This window comes from Callithrix jacchus, chromosome 5 (assembly GCF_049354715.1).
Source record: "Callithrix jacchus isolate 240 chromosome 5, calJac240_pri, whole genome shotgun sequence".
Classification (NCBI taxonomy): domain Eukaryota; kingdom Metazoa; phylum Chordata; class Mammalia; order Primates; family Cebidae; genus Callithrix; species Callithrix jacchus.
In genome coordinates, this window is record NC_133506.1 from 102568770 (window position 1) to 102576985 (window position 8216).

The window sequence follows — 8216 nt, forward strand, 5'->3', positions numbered from 1 at the left end:
CCACCTGCAAACACCAGTGCCTGCAGCCCTGCCACCCTGGTAGAAACCCCAGTGCTGACCACAACTCCTTTCGGAGAGGACGAAGGCATCCTCTGGGGGCACTTTCTCCCACCCTCAACTGGACTCACTATCCGTCTGACAAATTACCAACCATGCTGGGCACATGTGGCCTGGGATGACACAGGACTGCAGAGGACACCAAGGGCTGCCGCTGCCATTGGCCAGTCAAGTTAGTTTCACTTTCTGGTTTGTTTTCCCCAGGTCACTTCTCACTCTGAAGGAGAAAATGTCCTTTAAATGACAAGAGAGAACATCTTTAGAAGTGTTCCTTGTCATCTTCTCATTTTCGGAAGACACCATTTTTCTCTGAAGACCATGTAACAGGCTTTACTCCACGGGGCTGAGAACACAATACCCCAAACCCTGGAGCTTTGGCACACTTAGTACTTGAACTAAAGGAGAGAGCAAGGTCTCTCTGACCTTCTCCTACCCTCCTGTCTCTTGCCTCTCTTTCTCCCCAGTAGCCAGGCACAGAAATCAGAATTCCTCTTCTCCAAGGTGGGTCATAGGAAGCAGAAGGACTGCTTGAGCCCAGGAGTTCAAGAGCAGTCTGGGCAACACTGTGAGACTCCCATGTCCATATTTTTTTAAAAAGTCTACAGTGTAAAGATCAAAGAGAGTCATCTTGAGATATCAGTGATTATTGCAACAAATGCAAGCAAGGGGTCTGTCTGGCTATGGGGCAAAAGTATTTTAATATACATTATTTATTACACATACTATCTAGAAAGGTCACTTTCTCCCTTGTCAACCCTCACCCCAGAGGGGTCCTGCCCCATACACCCAAGACCTGCTACACAGTGAGGCCAAAAAGAACCTAGATAGACAGGCCTCGCTGGGTGGCCCCTTCTATTACATCAGGTTACACCCTTTCTGTCCAATCACATTCCTAGATGGCTGTCCATTCTTCCTCCAATCTGAGCATAAAAACAGTTCTCCCTGGGTCTCCAGGCTTATTTCTGAAGGCTCTCGTGTCATGTAAAACACTGATTAAATAAATGTGTCATGCTTTTCTCCTGTTAACCTGTCTTTGTTACGGAAGTGTCAGCAGTGGCCCTTACGGGGAGGAATGGGATTGCACCTTTCTGCCCCTCCAGCCCCAGCTACGCAACTTCAGTCCCCTGGGCTGCTTAGCTCTAATATGATTACACATCTAAATGCAATACATAGAGCAAAGTGGTATTATTTTTCTGGGAAAAACCAACATCATAAAAGGGTCTTTATTGAATCAAAGGGCTCATGAACTGTTCTCTTGCCTAATTATGGCTCCCAAGTGAACAAGGCTGGGTTTCCAGGCAGGACTCGGCACAATTCTCCAGTCCAAAGACCAATGGGCTATTTGTCACAACTTGTCTAATTACAACAAAATCTACCCCAAGGACGAAAAGGGAGAACGCCAAGATAGGTTGGCAGCAGCCCCCTCCCCCCTCCAGCTCTGGAAGTGGGGAGCTGGTCCTCAGGCCTCTCTATGGTAAGCAGCTGCCCCCTGCTCCTGCCCCACCCTCTACGTTCAGAATCAGGATCCTGGACCCGGCCCCTTCCCACAGTCAAAGCTTAAGTAGTTTTCCAGCATCCCAGTACTGCCCCCTGTAACCTCATCTCTACAGAGAAGGCCTATTGTCGAAATGTGATATTTTGCCAGATGTTTGAACGTTCAGAGATTTGGCCAAGGTTTAGCATGCACCCAGACCTGAGTAAAGATAAACGCTTGCCATCACCAGACACAGGAGGAGGAGAGAGGATGTGTGCCTCGGGCCAGGGGAGGGTTCACCCTCCACACCAACCAGACCAACCAGCTGGAACGAGCGGTCTGGTTGACTTTTCCCAGATATACGGTGGTCTGGTCAGGCAAATTGAAGACTAACATTTTGCTTATACTCAAGTATCTGTTTAATCGCTCTCGAAATTCCAAGGGCAAAGACACTTTTTTTTTTTAAGAGACACAGAGTCTTATTCTTTTTGCCAGGCTGGAGTGCAGTGGCCCAATCAATCGCAGCTCATTGTAACCCTGAACTTCTGGGCTCAAGTGATCCTCCCACCTTAGCCTCCTGAGTAGCTGGGACTACAGGCACATGCCATCATGCCTGGCTAATTTTTCCTTTTATTTTTTCAGAGACAGGGTCGTACTCTGTTGCCCAGGCTGGAATGCAGTGGTGTGATCATAGCTCACTGCAGCCTCAAACTCCTGGCTCAAGCAATCCTGTCTTGCCTCTGCCTCCTGAGTAGCCAAAACTATTAGTGCAAGCCACGACATCCAGCTAATTTATCTTTTATACATTAAACAAATTAAAGATTTATCTTTTATATTGGCCAGGCTGGTCTGAACTCCTGGCCTCAACCGATCTCCCACTTCAGCCTCCTAATGTGTTGGGATTATCGGCATGAGCCACGACACCCAGCCTTTCTTTTTTAAGATATCGCCCCCTCCCCCTTCCCATGTTCTTAAACTGATAACAGCAAGCTTGACAAGAAGGAATTCAGCAGAAACTCACCCTGACTCTCCCACTAACCTCTCCCCTCAGACAGGCTCCAGTGGTGGTTGAATGAATCCAACCCCTGGAAAAGACTGTGACTCCTGGCCCCCACCTCCACCCCACACCCCTCCCAAGTGGTGGTTGTGTTTCACTGAAGAAGCAGAACCCACACAACTCACCCCACACCCCACCAGCAAGGATTTGGTTTTCTTCCAGTGTTTTCACCCCAGATACTAAGCCAGCAAGCAGGTACACCAGCCTCAGGCAGTCCTTCCTTGACCTCAGTGTCCCATGGGCCCTGGGATATGGTGTCACTCAGGAAGAACTACCATGTACCACCCCTGACCACACACCTGTGTTTCATACACAGATTGCTGTTCAGTCCTTATAATGCCCTGCAAAGTCGGCACATATTATCACAGACAGGGAAAGTGAGTCTACAGCTAGTCTACAGGAGAGCCAGGTTTCTGATCCCAAAGCCCACACCTTTTCCCTGTCTTAAGCAGAGAAGAATTTTCTGTTTTCAACCAGCCGGCTGGAAAGCCAGGTGCCACCAGCTAGTAAGCAGCAATGCCATCTAATTCTTTTCAGGGGGGTGGGATACATGGGGGAAAAAGAGGGTTTATTTTACAATGGATATGGGGTGAAAAAGAGGTTTATTTCTTACATGTTTGCTTGGGAGACCAGAATTTAAGCCTCAGTCGCTAAGAAGGGAAAGTCAGTGTTTTGTCTTGAACCCCACAGCCTCTAGGGCAGAAATCTAGTTATAGGAAGCGAGATTCATAAGAATGAACCACAGAGTCTTCATAGGCGATCCAAATTTCCCAGCTGCAATCTCCAAATCCATCCCCCACCCCTCCCATCCTCCAAACCACAGCTCCAGCCTCCACCTCGTGCCCTCCTCCTGAGGATCTCAGAAGAATGCCAAGGGGTGTCTGGTATATTCGGTCCAGTCACCTACTTGACAGTGAAGGGGGCTCTCAGGCTGCAGTGAGGAGCTCAGAGGAAAATCATGCAGCAGGCTTTCCACATGGCACCTCCCTGCCTCGTTCTCCTGGGCAACAAATGCAAGCAAGGGGTCTGTCTGGCTTTGGGGCGATTACAAAATTCCCCAGACCATGCCAAAGGGAGGAGGGAGGAAGCACCCACAGTGGGTAAGAAGTCACCTATTCTGGGTCCTATACGCCCTGCCCTCTGCCCAGAGCCAGTGAGGCCTGCTGAAGGCTCTTGAGCACTGAAAAGATTATGGTCTATCCCTACCTCCAGTTTGAAATTCTAAATAAAAACACCACTGAGTCATAAAAAAGTCTAAGTCCCAAGAAATTCTGACATTTTCCCCCCACAATGATTACTCTGCAGCCTGGTTCTGGAATGTCTCACTATTTTCTCCCCCCCACCTTCCATTTTGTCCCCTGCTTGACTGGCCCTACTAGAGGATGTTTAGCTTGACCACGGCATGAGTGAGGGAGCAAGCCCAAAGCAGCTGTGGCAACTCAAATGCCTTCCCTGGGACCTTTTCTGAAATGGGCTCAGTGTCAAGACCGGAGTCTACGGGTCTTTAGGAGTGAAGCAGTGCTGAGCAAATGTGCAAGGCAGCCGCATCTGCTACCCAGGGTTCTTTTAAGGACCTGGTGCCAGTGAACCCAGGCCCAGTCACCCCCTGTTCTACAGCACCAGCTTGCTGGCTCCCAACCTGGGTGGCTATATCTAGAAGGCTGGGGTCTCGCTCCTGCGGTACTGAGGCAAGCTGGGAGATTCTGGGAGGGTCTCTTCCCCTCTGAGTCTCAACTTCAACTATACAATGAGGACTTTTACCCTTCATCTGCTCTCAGAGCTGGGGCACAAATCAGAGCAGGCAGCGAGAGATCAATGCCCATCTTACTAATACACACCCCAGCCTCTGCCTGGCCCAGTCCCTGCCACGCAGCTTTTAGACCTACGTGAAACTGAGAGGACTCAGACTCAGATAGAAGATAGGGCTCCCAGACAGTATCCCCATCTCATGATTTCAAAGTCCTTGTTCCCAGTGGATGAAGTAACTTGCCCAAGGCCACATACTCCCAAGCAATGGCGTTAGTCTTCAAACCTACCAGACCCACAAGCCTGAGTCTCAATCACTCTGCACCGGTCTCAACCAACATGTATATACACTCAGATTCAAAATAAGAGAGACAAGTTGTATGAAAGGAGAGAAGGCTAGCACTCCCTTTGACACAGAGGGAGGAGGCCTTTGGGCCTGACAACATGCATACACTTAAGGCACTGCCACCTACATCGTGGCATCTAAACATCTTTTCTTAAAAAATTTTTAAATAATAATTTAAGGCAGGGCATGGTATCTCATGCCTGTAATCCCAGTCCTTTGGGAGGTCAAGGTGGGGGATCACTTGAGGCCAAGAGTTCAAGACCAGCCTGGCAACATGGTGAAACCCGGCCCCTACTAAAAATACAAAAATTAGGTGGGTGTGGTTGCATTTGGCTGTAATCCCAGCTACTCTCAGGAGGCTGAAGCAGAATCGCTTGACCCCTGGAGGCGGAGATGGAGTGAACGGAGAGCGCACCACTGTACTCCAGCCTGGGCAACAAAGTGAGACTCAATCTTAAAAAAAAAAGAAAAAGAAAAGAACAAGAAATAGGTAAAATAATAATATGAAAAATTTTATTTAAAGAGCCAGAGGACGAAGACTAGCAGTTGGAGATCTACTGGTTTATGCCAGACACCATCACATACATTCTTCGTAACCTTCACCACACACAAGGTAGATATCATAACCCTCATCTCACTGGGAAGGACCTGGGGCACGGAGAAGTCACTTGACCAAAGCCATGCAGCTGGCGAGCCGCAGTTGGAACCCAAGTGCTCATGTGGACACAAAGTGCACCTCCATGGCCCTCGTGCTGGGCTGTTTCTAGAGAAAAACCCTTCACAGAAACCAAAATGATCCCTTGCTTCTGAGACAACTCTCTTTTAGGAACTTATCACAGATTAGGAGCGCTGCTCTTTTGTGTAAAAAGAACTGAGACTGGCCAAATATTTACCAGCCCGTGCAGACGGCTGTGGACTGGTCCAGCAGCAGAATTAACTCCTCGTGCAGTATCACGGGCCAAGCTGTTGCTAGATAAAGTGGAGGACAGAATCCTCGCCATTCAGACAGCTTGGCTTTGGGCAAAGAGGGACCAAAGGAAACCTAGGGAAGCAGCCAGAAGCACGGCAGGGATGGCCACCAACAAAACCCTGGAGAGCCTTCTTCTAAGGTTCAGGACTTCCAGGGTTGCTGGGACTGGGAGGGGTGCAGATGAGAGGGCTGGCTTCTCCCAGTACTGCTTTTGTCATTCCAATCCTGCTGGACAAAAAGTGATCTTTAATCTTTCATAGGTTGGGATTTTTATTTTTCTTGAAAAAAAAAAAAGAAGAAGAAGAAGAAGAAGAAGAAGAAGAAGAAAGCCAAAAAGGTGAGGTTAATCATTCACCAGGCTGCAATTTACCTAAGAGTTGCGGGAATGCCAGTTTCTTCCCAGTAGGCAGGACCTGGAGTCCAGCTAGATTTTTAGGAGTCTTCTGTGGGTCTCCCTGAGTGTCTGGCTAAAACCCTCCCGCCCCTACCAGCTTCGTACCTTGCATTTAGCTGCTTCCTGAACAAGGCTCCAGGGTATGTCAGTCTATATGTTCAAGCCACTTCCCCTTGAATCCTTGAGGTACCCATCTTTGAAGGATGGACTAGGGGTGGGGGTAGGAGACAGGAAGGAGGCCTCTGCTCCAGCAAACTATGAATTTGAGAGACGGCAAAATTGGAAAGCTCTCCACTACAACACAATTCCTCAATGGCCTACACTGAAGCATGCATCAGTTGCGGGAGGCCAGGCTTAGCCCAGCCCACTGCATAGCTGATTCAATCACATTTTGCAAAGGAAAAAAACCCAACAAGGAAAAACCTAATCACTCACTTCCCCCAAAGAAACGAAGCACCAAGTCATTTCCTAAAAATCCCTAAAGCCCTGGCCAGACCCAGAAAGAATGGGGCACAGCCTGAAGGAAACTGCCAGGGGCGCTGCTGTGCTCCTCAGGCCCCACTCCCAGCCCATCCCCTCCAGGGTAGGTGCCAGGCAGCTGGCCCGGCCTGCTTTTCGGCATCTCACTGCTCCAGCCCACTTCTGGGATGTTTTATGACCACGCAATATTCTGGAGATTTCCACTTCATTTACTTTTAGACACTGATCCCCAGGGCAGGGAGAGGCATTGGTTCAAAGGGAGAACTTTGTTTTCCCAAGCTGATTCAGCGCTCCAAAGAGCATTTTTCTTAATCAGGGGCGAGGTCTCCAGTGGAAGCTCCCATCAGTTCCACTCCTAGACAATTTTGTCTTCCAAGTGAGAATTTATCAAGATGTTCAGAAATCGACCCCATGGCCAAAGAAACGCTTTTCTCCCATAATTCTGACATCTGCACGGGTTCCACTGACTATGTCTCCAGAACAAAAGTCAAGCCAACTGCAGGGCGGGCTATGCCCTGCCCAGCCTCCCGGGCCCAAACCTGCCTCAGTGACCCCAAAGCACACCTGACTGCCCGCCACACACCTGGCTCCCCTATGTTGGCCCCCACATGCCACCAAAATAGGGACAGCAGCATGGGCAGGACGCCTGCAAGGATGACTCTACACGTGGCCTGCAGAGGCAGGGAGCCTGTGGGAAATGCCTCTTGAATGGGTTTTTGCACGACCTGGCAAGGGATGGGCCAACCTGGCCGAGATGGTTCCTCCCTCTCACCCTCCCGTCTCCCAGCTCCTAAAAACCTCTCCTGTTTTCCGAAGCCAAATAAGACAGGGACCAGACGTTCCCTATTTTGTCAATCAGCTCTTCACACAGTTCAAGTCACCTCACTGCATGTCCCCAAATGTTTTTCCACGGCCCCCATAGCCAAGAGCCAAAACCAACACAAACAAAAGGACAAATAACCAAAGTTCCAACAGCGGGTAAACCCCAGGTTTCAGGGGTTGGTGGGTTTTTGTTTTCGGGGAGTAGAAGCAAACATACTAGAGGAATAGATAGACTTTAGCGCAGAGTTTAAAGAATTCCAAAACGAAACTCGGAAGAGGGCTGGAGTGAGTCCACAGTATGTTGCATTTGTCAGGGAACAAAAGACTAGCCATTGGGAACACAGACACGAAGATCCATCTTTAAAGAAATGGTGTTTGGGAGAGGGACAGGGGCTTCCTGCTCCACCAGGCCAAACCTCCGCTTACCTCCCCAGGGGCAACTCTAGAAGTCAGCCCGGTCCTCCCCACCCCCAAGCTCAAGGTTGCCGCACTAGAAAGCGAAGCAGGGCAGGCCACGGTAAGTGGCTGGGCTTGGCCCATGGATAAGCCGGGTCCCATCTTTCCCCTCAACTCAGGTCGCTGGGTTGGGGCCCATGTCTGCCCGGAGGGTACGGACCGCAAGCAGTGACCCCCTCACACTTCCGAGCGCGTCACTAATTGTCCCGCACGCAGCCGGTGGCGACCGCACCTCGCTACTCCTTTTCCAGCGGACCTGAGAGGCGGCGGCCAGGCTGGAGCGCACGCGGGCCTGGGAGGAAGCCGGCCTGGGGCGAGGACCGTGGAGAAGACGCTGGTCCCGGGGGTCGAGGACTGGGACTTTGTAGGCCAGTTGATCCGACACCCTCATCTCGCCCGCAAAGACCCAGCCCT

At 50.2% G+C, this 8216-nt stretch overlaps 1 non-coding gene across 1 annotated transcript; it reads left to right on the forward strand.

Annotated features, from left to right (window-relative positions):
• Positions 1-4707: 4707 nt before the first annotated feature.
• LOC118154390 (U6atac minor spliceosomal RNA) lies at positions 4708-4833 on the forward strand. The gene has a single exon (XR_004744255.1). It is a non-coding gene; the product is annotated as a U6atac minor spliceosomal RNA (small nuclear RNA).
• Positions 4834-8216: the final 3383 nt, after the last annotated feature.